Source organism: Pygocentrus nattereri, chromosome 6, assembly GCF_015220715.1.
Source record: "Pygocentrus nattereri isolate fPygNat1 chromosome 6, fPygNat1.pri, whole genome shotgun sequence".
Taxonomy (NCBI): Eukaryota; Metazoa; Chordata; class Actinopteri; order Characiformes; family Serrasalmidae; genus Pygocentrus; species Pygocentrus nattereri.
The window spans coordinates 43,122,720-43,136,935 of NC_051216.1; the positions used below are offsets into that span (position 1 = coordinate 43,122,720).

General features: G+C 37.5%; 1 pseudogene; it reads right to left on the reverse strand.

Annotated features, from left to right (window-relative positions):
• Positions 1 to 715: 715 nt before the first annotated feature.
• LOC108430466 lies at positions 716 to 13,621 on the reverse strand (annotated as a pseudogene).
• Between the last annotated feature and the right edge of the window lie 595 nt (positions 13,622 to 14,216).

Genomic DNA, 14,216 nt, shown 5'->3' on the forward strand with positions numbered 1-14,216 from the left:
TACGAAAATTTTCGTAGCTCGCGGAAGATTAGTGCTAAGAGTGCCCCCATAGGGTCAGTGAAGGATTGTTAGTGATGATTATATAGACTGTTATTTGTGTCAAATATGTTTCCACAGTCTGTTATCCTGTTTTAACTTTGGTAACATTTCATTTAAGCCCTGCTACACAACACTGACATACATATCATTGACATAAACATGTCATGACAGATGTTATATGCTGTCATGAATTGCCATGTCAGCTTTTATTCAGTAATATAACTATAATTTCCCCATTAGCAGTAATGGCCATGACAGATGTGGTTGCCTGACAGCAAACTAGAGCTGATTCAGCAAAAATTTACATGACATGACAAGATATGACATCAGCTATGACAATTTATGACCACACATGATTTAAGTCCATGTTTATGAAATGGTTATGTCAATGTTATGTAGCCGAATTCAAATGTGTCACCGCTACGCTTTGCATTTCTGATAAATTTGGCTGATACACTGAGAGTTTCATGCGTGGCAAATTATTATGTGATATTAAAATTGAAATACAGTAAAATAACATCAGTGCAACATTTGTAACTTTTTACATTACGACTTCGCAACAAAAGTCTCAGGGAACTACATTTTAGAAGATTTCAGAATGTAGTTGTTTTGTCAGTAGTGTGAAAATGTTGCAAATGTTCAATTTAATAGACGATTTCTTGTTCTTCTTGTTGAATCAAGTGACAGATATAAGAGTGAACTCACTTAGTTTACTGGCTTCTGCTCTGATGGTCTTCATTTTCTGGATGACTTTATCGTCCATTAGAGCAACTTTGCTGCAATAACACTCACTAGGCAGTGAATCTGATCATTCAGAGTGGGGTCACTGATGTAATATCTATTGTCTTCAGACATTGAGTATTCTTCCTTGAACTGAACAGAAGAGACATTTTTTTTATGGAAACATGAGAAATATAGGACTGTGTGTGTGTGTGTGTGTGTTTGTGTGTGTGAGACTTCATAGTTCAAACTCTTACTTCATAGTTGTCTAGTATGTGGCCCTTTAATGCCTTGAGATGTCATCAGAGTGCACCCCTTGTGATTGTCCTTCCTCAAAGCCCATCACATCATAGAAGGCAAAAGGTAAAGTTCCAACAGAGAACTTCTCGTACTAGAAATGCATAATAATAATAATAATAATAACAATAAACAAAGTATCAGAGAAACAGATGGACTACAGTCTGTAATTGAAGAACTACACAGTGCACCTATACATTAAGTGGAGCTGATAAAATGGAGAATCTAGATAAAAAGAAAGTGTATTTACTGAAGTGGCCAGTCAGTGTTTATGAATATAAAACCCAGTTGATCATTTACCGAAATGTTTCATGTTTTGGTACCTTTCAGTAAATTTAGCTAATGTTAAAGTTAATGTTATCCAGCTGAAAGCTTACACCTTCTAACAATGTACGACATAAATTTAGAAGAGTAAGATACTGTGGGCCCGGTGTGTGTACAAGTGCTGGAGCAGTTTAAAGAGGAGAGTTAACTGTAGGCTTCAGAAATTAGATTTAGATAAGGTTTTTAGATAAGGTCCAATTTCTTAAGTCAAATGTGTAACATTTGAATACATATCTTTGACCAAATGACATATTTCTTCACGTGTACTCACCTTAGTTGTAAAACTATTTCCACTGATGCCACTGTTTAAATCTGAAGAAGCCAGACAGTTGATGAACTGATGTCCTTCAAAAATGCTTTTGATTGTATTGATGATGCTTGACTTTCCTGCTCCAACTGGGCCATGCAAAAGGAAGCGAAGCTCTCTGACTTCCTCATTTCTAATTCGGAAGTCTTTTAGGGCTGTTATCATTGGATCCTGTCTAAGAGGCAAATTGAAAATGAACAATCAGTCTGAAGTACCAGAGATGGGAAAAATGGACTGGGTTGCAAATAACAAGTACGTTCTCAGTCCTGAACCACTACAGTCGTGCCTCAAATCCTAAGCGTAAAGCCCCATTTCAGCCAGACTGTGTTATTATAAGCAGAGCCGGACGTAATACTCTGGAAATGTAATGGTGGCTGAATACTTAATAAACTCTTCCACTGGCATTGTGTATAAGTAGGCAATGGATGAGCTTGCATATGTAGCACATCTGATTTTCATGGGCTGTTTGAAGAAATAATAAACACTGCTGACTTCTGGTTTTAGCCTGGTTTTATTGAGTGCTGTCTTAGGGGTCAAACGTCAAGCATCGTGCAATGCACAAGCATTAAACGTTTCACACTACTGCCAGTGTTAAACTGCCCCCATTGCAGCTTTAAAGCATGTTGCAGGCAGTAATTTCAGACTGAGTGTATGTTTATCAAAAAAAAATGTGATGTTATGACAAAACAGTATTATCTGTAACGGGGAGCGAGGAGGCAGACGCACGTGCGATAAGTGAGATTTATTAAGGGCAAATCCAGGGTCATAGTCTAAACGGTCCAGGTTCACATAGGCAACACGGATTGATCGGGGGACAGACATGATAAAGCAGAACAGTACAGACACCAATATACAAGCTACAGTGCAGATAACAAGAACAACCAACAGCACGATCAAACACATCAAACAAAGACCAGCAAAGACAAGGATAATAGGGGCAGGTGAAAACAATCAGGGGCGGAGTCAGCAAACAAGGGGGCTGAGCCAAAACAAATGCACATGGAAGATCGAAAACACAAAGCACATGGACAGGACTGGGAGGGGCCAATCGTGACATTATCCTTGTTTTGTAATAGACATGAAAATTTTATTATATGTCAGTTATAAGTACACCCCCCACCCACCCACACAGACAAAAAAAATTATATATAATGAGTTTAATTTATGAGTTTTGCTAATACTGGTTTTATAAATACTCACTGAATATTCCCGATGCCCCTTCCACTGATCTAAAACGTGCTTGTGGCCAGAGAAACAGAAGCTTAAAAATGTCCAAACCAGCATGCCATACTAATTATTGTTTTTATTTATTTCATTATTTTATTTGTCTAGTTCACTGTTTTTTTATCATGGCGTGATACGCAGGCCAAGCTGAGCTCCGTCATAGTCGGCTTGCGTTCAGTCATGCAGCTCTTGTTCCAGTTTACTGGGTAGAGTGGCTAAAGTTAGCTGCCCATGCTGTGCGTCTGATGCCGTTGCCTCTTCTGCCTTGATCGGGTGCCACTGCTCACCAGCCGGACCGGCTTGACCACCACTGGGCTTATTGCTTTACAACGCTGTGCAGTCCTCACCTTCAGATGCTGTTGCTACAGCATAATCATAAACTAATCAAATTAATCACTGCCCGCCTGTTTTTCCCATTTTGTACTATAATACTTTATACTAATAATGTTTGCTATTCGGTGTCGACCGTAGGAGGACGGGTTCCCCTTCTGAGTCTTGGTTCCTCTCAAGGTTTCTTCCTCTTCTTCCTCTTCCTCCTCTGTCGCCGCTCATGGGTGCTTGGACCCGGATTTTCTTTTCTTTTTCTTTTTCTTTTCTTTTGCTGGTGCTCCCCTCCTTCAGCCGGTGTGCACCTTCCTTTTCAACTCTTTTCCTCATTGCTCACTAGCAGCTCACCACAGTGTTTCATTTCTATATTGTGATTTTCTGCTTCTGACCGATTTCCTATATTATGACTTTACCCTTTTTTGCCTGACTTCTCTGGTCTGTGTTTATCTGGAGTTATCTTTGCGGCTTTGTACTTTATATGAAGTGTCTCTAATAACTGTGGAGTTACACATGAACAATATGTGCAAAAACAAAGGAATTACAAAGTAACGATGAGCAGGCTGCAAATGAATTGCCCTGTATGGGACTAATAAAGTACTCTGAACTGAACTACTAACAACTTAGTCAATATTACAGATGGATTAGTGTAGCATAGCCTACATTATTACATTTGTGTATCAACTTCTGTTTTGTCTCATATAATTACACAAGCATTTCATTTTGATACAATACAGATCAGAAATCTTTTCCAAAAGTAAAGAGAAGTGTTTTATGTAACATCACATTAATGTACATAACTGTGTAAACAAGGTAACCTAATCACATTGCATAATTAATGCCATTCTGTAATATTTCATAACTACACAGGAACTTTCCTGTACTGTACTGTAGTGTTAAAGTTACACTTTATAGTTATGTAGTTACTGTGTAATAATGCAGTGGTAATATAGACACTGCTTTGGGTTTAATTCAACACATTAAATTAATGTCATTAAAGTCACATGTTAAGGGACGTCTGCTGTTCTGTCACATTACAGACTGGTTTAAAGCTGAAACTGGTTACAGTGTCACAGCATTAGCAACATAAATGCTGGCTAAATGTTATTAAAGCTGGCAGATACAGTGTACATACTATTTTAATATAATTAATATCTTAATATAATTAAGATATTACAGACTGACCTTTACTACTGGAAAAGACTTCTGAAAACAAATGCTGTTCTAGTCTGACTACAAATGTAATTACATTTGTTATTACCCTTGTGTAATTACATGATAGAACAGGCTGCTACAACTGTTGATACACTTCAGTAATTACATGAGGCAAAACTGAAGTATATACACATGTAATTACAAAGGGTGTACTTCTGTAATCCATCTGTAACTTTGACTAAATCATTAGTAGTTACAGTGTTGTTGCCTATGTTATTCATGTGTATCTACACATTATTCGACACACTTAATATAAAGTGGGACCAAATATATTTATATTAATACATATTAGTACATACATCTTAATACATGTTCTAATAAGTGAAGCATTATTGGAACAAACATTTCTAAATGTCTGTATGGGCTTAAGTCAGTTGTCATGAAAGGTGTAGATAGGTGCCGTATAGCCTAATGAATGCTGTCCTCTTTGGATCATTTAAACTTACCAGGTTTTGTTGGAGATGATCTGAATCTCCATGTTTGAATCTCTAGAAGACAAAAATGTCATTTTTAATATATATTAAAGCCATAATTCCTCCCAGTGTGGCAAAAATATATAAGTTAAGATGGTGACTATAAACAAACTCAGGCTGATATTGAAAGAAAAAAAAAACCCACAAACACAATGCACTGCTGGTGATTGGGTATTGGAACACTAAAGTCTAGATAGGAAAGGAAATAATTCAACAGCTGTTGGACAACATGGCCTTGGAAACAGGAAGGAAGCAGAAGAACGAGTGGTCGCTTTTTGTGAGTCCGATTATTTTCATTACTAACACATTCTTCCAACAAACTAAATGGTACCTGTACACCCTTACATCGCCAGAAGGAGTCTACTGAAGCCAAATGGACTTGGCCAGGAGATGGAAGATCTCCATTTTCATTGCAATGAAACCGAGGAAAAGTATTTGACCCTCAGCCAATTTCGTCTTTGCTGAATTGTCATAATTGAATATTTCAGATCATCTGATTAGTTTTAATACAAGATAAAGACGACACAAGTAAACACAAAATGCAGTGTTTAAAAGATCATTCCATTTACTGAAGATAAATGCCTGCACAAAATGGGCCAAACCCAAAAAACACAAATTAGTTTGGTGGTGTTTTTCAACTGATTTAAGCCATCAGTGCTTTTTCTTTAAACTTCAACATTTAAAGAAATCAAATGCAGAAAAATCTTGTTTTACATTACTTTATCTATATTGTTTAAAACTCTGTTCTTAAGATCGTAAAAAAATCTTAATCATTTGCCATTTGGACTTGGCCTATTTTTTGCCCAGGAGTGTATATCACTCATGTGAAAAAGTAAGTGCCCCCACCCTTAAACCTAATAACTGGTTGTGCCATGTTTTGCCACTAACAAATATAATCAAACATCTGCCATAACTTTTATTGAGTCTTTTACATCGCTGTGGAGGAATTCTGGTGCGCTCTTCTTTGCAGAATTCTTTTAAATCAGCCTCAGGAGTTTGAAGCAAACGAGCCTTAACTTTCTTTCTTTTGAGCCATTCAGAGGTGGGCTTGCTTGCGTGCTGAAACTTTGTCACAAACTGATGGGCAAACATTCTCCTTCAGGATTTTCTGATAGAGAGTAGAACTCATGGTTCCATCCGTAGTGATAAGTCATCCGGGTCCTGCAGAAGCCAAGCAGCCCCTGACCATCACACTACCACCACCATGTTGTACTTTTGGAATGATGTGCGTATGATGGACCTTTTGCCTGATCCCCTTTCAGCTTGTCTGCCTTGTATTATGTTTGTTTTTCCATGCCTTCTGCCTGTTTTGGAGTTGACCTGTGCCTGCTTTTTGACAACATCTCGGTCACAATTTTACTACTAAAGCTTCTTGCTTCTTTTCTATCTAACTCATTCTGACTCACTGCAATGTGTACATTGTTCCATTGACTTACATTAGACGTAAAATAGTTTTTCACCTTCTCCTGTAAAGATACCTTTTTGGGGATGCAAGGTTTTCTTCCAACAACAGCGATATATAAATGTTTATGGAGATGGCAAAATCTTTATTTTGCCTGTGTGAAGGTTGAAACTGTGAATTCGTAACATGACAACATGTCAAACTGCCTAACCATTTGCCACTGAGCTTGTGGAATGGAATGATGAAGAATCACTTTTGGTCCCCTAAATATCCGTTCAGTTTTTCTTTAAAGAACCATCCATTAAAAGAAAGAAAGCAGAGTGGCCAAGTCAAACCTCAAATCCTGTAGAAATGCTGAGGACAGTTGAAGCAGTAGGCCCAGTAGTATGCAAATGTTTAGATGCCCCTGATCAAATTAGATCTTTACTACCTGAATTGAATATATTGGGAAAAAATAAAACAATACATGTGACCTAAAGTTGAGACACATCTTTATTTTATGTTTATTTTTCCCCAATATGTTAAATTCAGCAAACAAATGCAATTTATCCACTTGAATTTGCAGACAAATGTCATATTTAAACTGTATAGATAAAGTGGTAAACTGTGAAATAGCACATCCAAGCAAGCCATCAAACATCATACAGTGAGCATTTGTTGAAGGCAGAATAACAGAAAAAAATACAATCTGAGATTTTGAACATGTTACAGCAGCTTATCTCACCTTTCTCAGAAGTGATGCTGAGGTCTGTGGCTCCTTCTCTGTCTGATGCTCTGTGTTTGCAGCTCTTCTTTTATATGCTCAATTTACTTTCACTCTTGACTCCATTGGGATAATGAAGGGGAGGAGGGAAAGGGTAAGGTGTTTACAGGTTAATTTCTTATAAGGAGCTGATTTCTGGGAAATCGAAAAGGCCTACGTTAGGCCTATGTTTAATTTCTTTAGTTTTTGCCCAATTCATAAGTGCAACTTAAAATCTTAATTTGAGCAAATCAGTCTCACTATGTAAAAATGCATGGACATCATTCACTCTAAGAAAAATAAGTCAGCTCAATTTAAAATGCTACCATAATTAGTAAGTTAACCCAACTTGAGGACACTAGAGTTCATCCAATTTGCTCCTCTTGGGTATTCACTTATAGCTTTGCTGAGTGTTCTAACACACAGTTCTTACACAGTTTTAACAGCCTTTGTCTTTGGCTAGATGCATCTGTTAGTTTCGGTTTCCTTACTCCTCTCTTACTAGACTCCTTTATCCCAGGGGTTTCTTGTTTGTTCTCTGTGTATTTATACCCACTGTACTTGATGTGCTGCTTGCTTGCCGTTGTTTGTTGTTGTACTGTGTTTTCAGATTTCCTGTTTTGCAAATTTATTTGTATTCATGATTAGTTATATTTGTTCTTTGTTTTGTAGTCCTAGGAGTTTCTTTGGCTATTTTCTGGCTTTCTCTTTTGTTTCTGTTTTTTCATCACTGTTTGCATCATGGACACCAATAAAGCCCCCAGCTCACACTTGCATACTGCCTCCTCATCCCCTTCATCTCCCAACATGTTTTATTTTAATCATAAACTCTAAAATCTTTAAAAATGATTAACTATAAAGTTTTTCCTATGTAGTTCAATATGAATTCAAACTTTCTTGTACTGTGTATTCACACCATTCTTGTAGTATTTTATTATGTCTGTATCTTGAGCGACTCCAAGTTGAGTTGGGAGCTGCAACATGCAACTTTAGTGCAATTTGAATCTGAGTCACTTACTTGTGTCCCAATCTGTGCACTATTCCTATGAATTATTTTGTCCAGCTTCTTATATAAGACCAGCTTGAGCTCCAACCCACCTGTTTTGGTTAATTTTCCATACTTATGCCTCTCTTGCTGGTTTTACATGGTGAAATTTATATACAACTTTAGTTGCATGAAACTTATATGACACAAAATTGCACTTGAGTTGCATAGTGCAAAGCATCAACATTTGCAAGGCTTTTCACAATGTATTGCAGGTGATTTTGAGTTTTTTAATTGCTCCCTGTAGCTGTCAAGTTGCACAGAAATGGTATACGCGGCAACTTATAACATGCAACTTGTTGCATGAAAGTTTTACAGTGTAAATCCAGCCTAAACTTTACTCTAATGCCATATCCTAAACTATTTTCCAGCCTCTCTTGATAACATAATAGTTAACCGGCTGGTTTTGTTACTGTCCCTTTAAAGCTGGTATATGTTGAAATGACCTCTGTTCTGATTGGCCGTCTGTGTCAGATCCTCTGTGATGTGAACACCAAGGAACTTGAAGCTGCAGACCCTCTCTACAGTGATTCATTTTGATGGTGATGGGGGTGTGCACTTTCTCTTGCTTCCTGAAGTCCACTACGACCTCCTTCGTCTTGTCGACATCAAGTGGCTGTTCTCTTGGCATGAATGTGTTAGAAAGTTGACCTCGTCTCTGTAGGCCTCCTCATTGTCATTGGAGATCAGGCCCACAATCGTGGTGTCATCTGTAAATTTGATGATGACATTGCAGTGTCTGGCTGAGCAGTCATGGGTGTACAAAGAATACAAGAGAGGGCTGAACACGCAGCTCTGAGGAGCTCTTAGTGTTAAATAGAACCTGTCTGGCAATGTGAAGCAGGCCAGGAGGTCCCCGAAAGCAGCACATGATGCCACATTCTGAAGAAATTCAAATCTAGATGTGAAACAAACTCACCAAAGTCTACCTGTCTGGAAAGGGCTATAAAACTGCTAAGGCTCTGGGACTTCAGTGAACCACAGTGAGAGCAATTATCCATGAATGGAGAAAACTTGAAAGAGTGGAGAACCTTCCTAGCAGTGGCCAGCCTACCCACATCAACAATGTATCCAAGAGGTCACAAAAATCTTTAGTCCCGTTAGAATGCATTTTTCACCAGAGCTGGGTAGAATACTTACACCTTGTTTTACTGCTGTAGCATCTAGGTATACAATGGATGCTTGCATACATTGTGCAACTGGATATGATTTTCTTCAGTTGTTTGGTGATGTAATAAATATTGCTTACCAGAAACTTAGTTTGCTAACATTTAGAAAGACTTTACTGCAGCCTAGTCTCACAAGCCAGAGTTCTGGCTAAAGTGTTGTGTCTTAACATGATACAGAACCACTTACTTTGACAAGGGGCCATTTCACTGATATGCAAATGTATCAGTTATGGACTGTTGTTTCTGTGCAACGTGTATGAATGTCGAAAAAGTGCTACAACAAAAAACAGGCCCAAAACAAAGAGTATGTTCTTTGCTGTCAGCTGTGCTAGATGACATTTAAGGAAATCAGAATTTACAGGCAAAAGTTTTTTCACTGATACTTTTAAAGCTGTAGTTTAAGTATTATTTTTTAAAGGTTTCGCATATAACACAAGTCCAAAAAAGTTGGAACAGTGTCTGAAACGCTATGCAGTGATTAGTAAATTCTGTTTGACTGGAATTAAATTCAAAACACAAAATTTAACTTATGATCTTTTTTTTTTCAAATTTGATGCCTGCAACATATTCCCAAATACTTGGGATGATAGCATGTTCACTTCTGTATTGATCCATTTTTCCTTCTAACTGCACTTAATAATCTTTTGGGGACTGAAGACACTAAATGGTCCAGATTTGAATGTGTAATTTTTGTCTTTGTTCTGTTGTCTTCTTCTCAAGTCTTCAGCTGCACATCGTTCATCCATTTTTGTTGTATGCTGCACACGTTTTTAGTGGAAGACAGTCCGAACTGCAGGAAGGCCAGTGTAGCACCTGCACTGTCTGATTATGCAGCCATATTGTTGTAATGTGCAGAACGTGGCTCAATACCTATTGGAATATGTAAGGGGGAGCGAGGAGGCAGACGCACACGCTGAGATAAGCGAAATTTATTACGGGCAAATCCAGGGTCGTGGTCATAACAGTCCAGGGTCAAAGAGTCGACACGTACAGATTTAGGGTTTGACATACCAAAAGATCAGAACCAACACAAACAAAGACCAGGTACACAGATACAAGGATACAAAGACTGACAAATGCAAGGGGCAAACACAGGGTTTAAATACATGGAACAATGAGGGACAGGTGAAAACAATCAGGGGCGGAGTTACACAACCAAAACAAGAACACATGGGAGGGGCCAACCGTGACAGAATAAGCATGGATGTCCCTGAAAAAGACGATGTATAGAAGGCAGCATATGTTGCTCCCTCACAATTAGTTTTACAGAGAATCAGTTGTGGTTTTTGATCTTTTCCTGTTTGCACAGATTTCTCTAGACTCTTTGAATCTTCTGATGTTATCTTGCATACAGGGTGAAATACCTAACATATTTGCAATCATTTGCTGAGAAACATTGTTTGTAAATTGATTTTCACTCTTGCCTTTTGGACCCAGTGATGAGCCTCAACTCATCCTTGCTCATAACGGTCTCGACCTTCCCTGGATGCTGCTTTAACACCCAAGCATGTTTGCATCACTTGTTTGAGATGTTCAAAAATCATCTCACGGATGTGCAATGTATTGAAGGCATCAATTTTTATACTTTGTAGCGTGGAATAGTTTGGATTTACTGATCAAAGTGGATCTATAAATCTCTGCTTTCTGTTTTTACTTGCATGTCACATGCATTCCCTACTTTTTTGGAATTGGGTTTGTATAATGGTACATTTTTTGTTCAGAATTTTAGATTGCTGAATTTTTAAAAGTTTGTCATCTGCACATGTGGTTGGATGCATAAGAGTAATGCTCAGAGTGGATGCCACTCTCGGTTCACAGCCTAAAAAGTGGCTAGAGTGGCTACACATAACATCATTCCTGTGCCAGATGCACTTTCATGAAAGCAGCAACATTGGCATTCTGCTCCTTAACCAAAGCAAGAACTCGCCTCCCTTTTTCCCCTTATGCTCATTGCTCACTTGCAGCTCAACATAGCCACAACACAAAGAGAACCAACAGTGTCCTAATTAAACTGATAATGTACATAAATTCTGTGAACCGGGGCCTTCTCAGGGCAGCTGAATGTCGACCATCACATGATTATTATTCTTTCTTGTTGTTTGTTTTTTTGCTTTTTAAAGTGAAGTGTGAATAGCAAGTTATGGAAAAGAGCACTGTGTCAACTCTTATTACCTGTGCCGGCCAAGCATGTTACTAATGCGAAGTTTAGATCACATTATCTGATGTCAAAAGAATGATTGGGGACTTGCTTCCATGGGACCTTCCTCCATTTATTGAGTTCTGCAATAAATGCATCAATTTTTGTAGGAATAAGTATTATTATTATTATTATTATATATTATATAGTAAATGCTGTGTACCTCCAGAAGAACAGTTGATTAAATAGCATTTGATTTTACAGGCAATATTCTGGGATGTGTTTCTATGGCTACATTTGGAAATATTTCAAAATCTTATTATAATATTTAAAAATGTCAGTCTTGAATTTACGCAGGTAGCTTTTGTGCTTATGCCAAAAGTGGAATAATATTGTCCTCAACACCTTCAAAACAGCTGTGATCAAATTTATCTGCATAAATAGAGAAACTCATGAAAGTAAAACCCGCAGAAGTTGGGGCACATCCCAGTGCGTGGTATATAAAATCTTTTATGAATGTGAAATTTGAGCAGTCTGCTACAGTAAGTAGTCTTTTAGGGTGTGAATAAAGCTCTTAGTCACTCAAGTTAAAAAGTCATGCATACCAACAATGGCCATGGCAGAGCATGAGGCCAGACTCGTTCCTCAGGTTTAATGTGTATTTTCCTTCATCTTCCTTTGCAGCGTTCCTGATTGTCAAGCTAAACATTGTACCACTTTGTCTTTTTGTGTGCTTGACCGCCACACATTCCAAGCTGCGTCCATTCTTCTCCCACTTTGCTGTTACTACTTCTGTACCTCACAGCGAAGAGTGACATCTTGTCCAGCTTTCATTTGTTTATCAGTTGAACCAGAGATGAATTCTGTTGGAAACAGGAGAATAGAATAGAATAGAATAGAATAGAATAGAATAGAATAGAATAGAATAGAATAGAATAGAATAGAATTCAACTTTGTCATTGCGTATGTCGCAGGTACAAGGTACAGGACAAGATGATTAGGAAAAGATCCAACATGTAATTTTCATCTACATGTGTCTTTATTCAGTGTATCTGAAAGTAAAGTGGGAAACGTCCATGTATATATAAAAAATGTAAACTATATATAAAATATATAAAAAAAAAATATAGTGATGGTTCTTGGAATAAATATCTTTATAAATGTCTATATAATTTTAAGCTTTCATGAAAGCTCTTGTTACTAATCCCTGTATTTGACGCAATTACTGGATTGGAACGTTTAAACTAACTAAGTTTTGTTGGAGTTGATCCCATGTTTGAAATTCTGAAAGAAATAATTTTTATTTGTTTATTATATTACACAGTTTTAACCATAAAACTGGAGTCCTAAATGCTGGAGTCAATGCATAACTGCTAATTCACCCTTGACTCTGAGGATTGGCACACAGACTGCAGGTGACCATAGCAACACAGACAACAGTACCATTGAGAGGTACATTAGGAAACCAAAAAGTTGTTTTGCTATAACATCACTTCAGAGAGTGCTTTTTGGCACTTTTTTTTTTATTTTAGAACATGATTCTCCACAATGACAGACGATATTATAGACAAACCAAAAACATAACAAATAAAACATGTTTATATATTAGTCTATGTTTCTGTCAGCTTGTCATTGTAGCCAAACATGACTTCTACATTGTACCAGACAGAACTTAAAGAGAATATGAGTTGGTTTGCCAAAATATGTGAACAGTCTAGTTAAGTTCTTTCTAGTACAGTAAAGAATTCATGACTGGCTACAATGGCAAGCTGACAGTAACACAAAGCAAATTCACGACAGACATTAAAGAAGAATGGCCAGTCAAAGCACTGATCATATAGAAACTTGTGGAAATGCTATAGAAGGAACGTGAAGCAGGATTTATGGCTGAATGCAAAAGTTTGGGCACCCCTGGTCAAATCCTCTTTTGTTGATTTTTGTTAACGTATCCTGCTATGCACATTTTATTAAAGCAGATGCAGTTATTGTTTACTTGCTGAATTTAACTTATTGAGTAAAACACAATGTAGTATGTGCAAAAGTAATGGCACATTAAGCTTTGTTTTTTTTTTTTTATATGTTACATTTAGCAAATGAATAGAAATAGAATATATATTGAATATAAAATATATATCTATATTTATAGAATATAAAAAATAGCTTATTTCCTGACTGTACATGCAAGCAAGTGATCAGACGTCATAGCGTGAATGTTTGCATTTCTTACTTTTTGTTGAAAACATGATTATAATCACTTGTAGGTAGTTTGACCAGAGGAGGATGGGTCCCCCCTGGTGAGCCTGGTTCCTCCCAAGGTTTCTTCCTCAGTTCTGAGGGAGTTTTTCCTTGCCACTGTTGCCCCTGGCTTGCCCACTGGGGGGTTTCTGTATATTATTACAGTCCTGTTGAAACTTTTTCTTTTCTGAAATTCTGTAAAGCTGCTTTGTGACAACATCTGTTGTAAAAAGCGCTATACAAATAAATTTGATTTGATTTGATTTGATTGCACAAAATGACTAGACAAAAATGTTTCAAATTTATGAAGAATTACATGAAACTACATTATAAGGTAGCCATGACTAACATTTGAACTCCTTCCCTGTCTGATGCTCTTTTCTATATATGCTGCTCATTTCACTTTCAAGTCTCTGAGGATGAAGGAGGTGCTTATGGGAACAGGTTGCTTATTACAGCCCAATCCTTTTTCACCCCTTGCCCCTAACACTTAGCCCTACCCCTCCGTTTTGCGCATTCACGTTTAGGAGTAGGGTTTTCCCGATTGTTGTTGAGATGGAGGG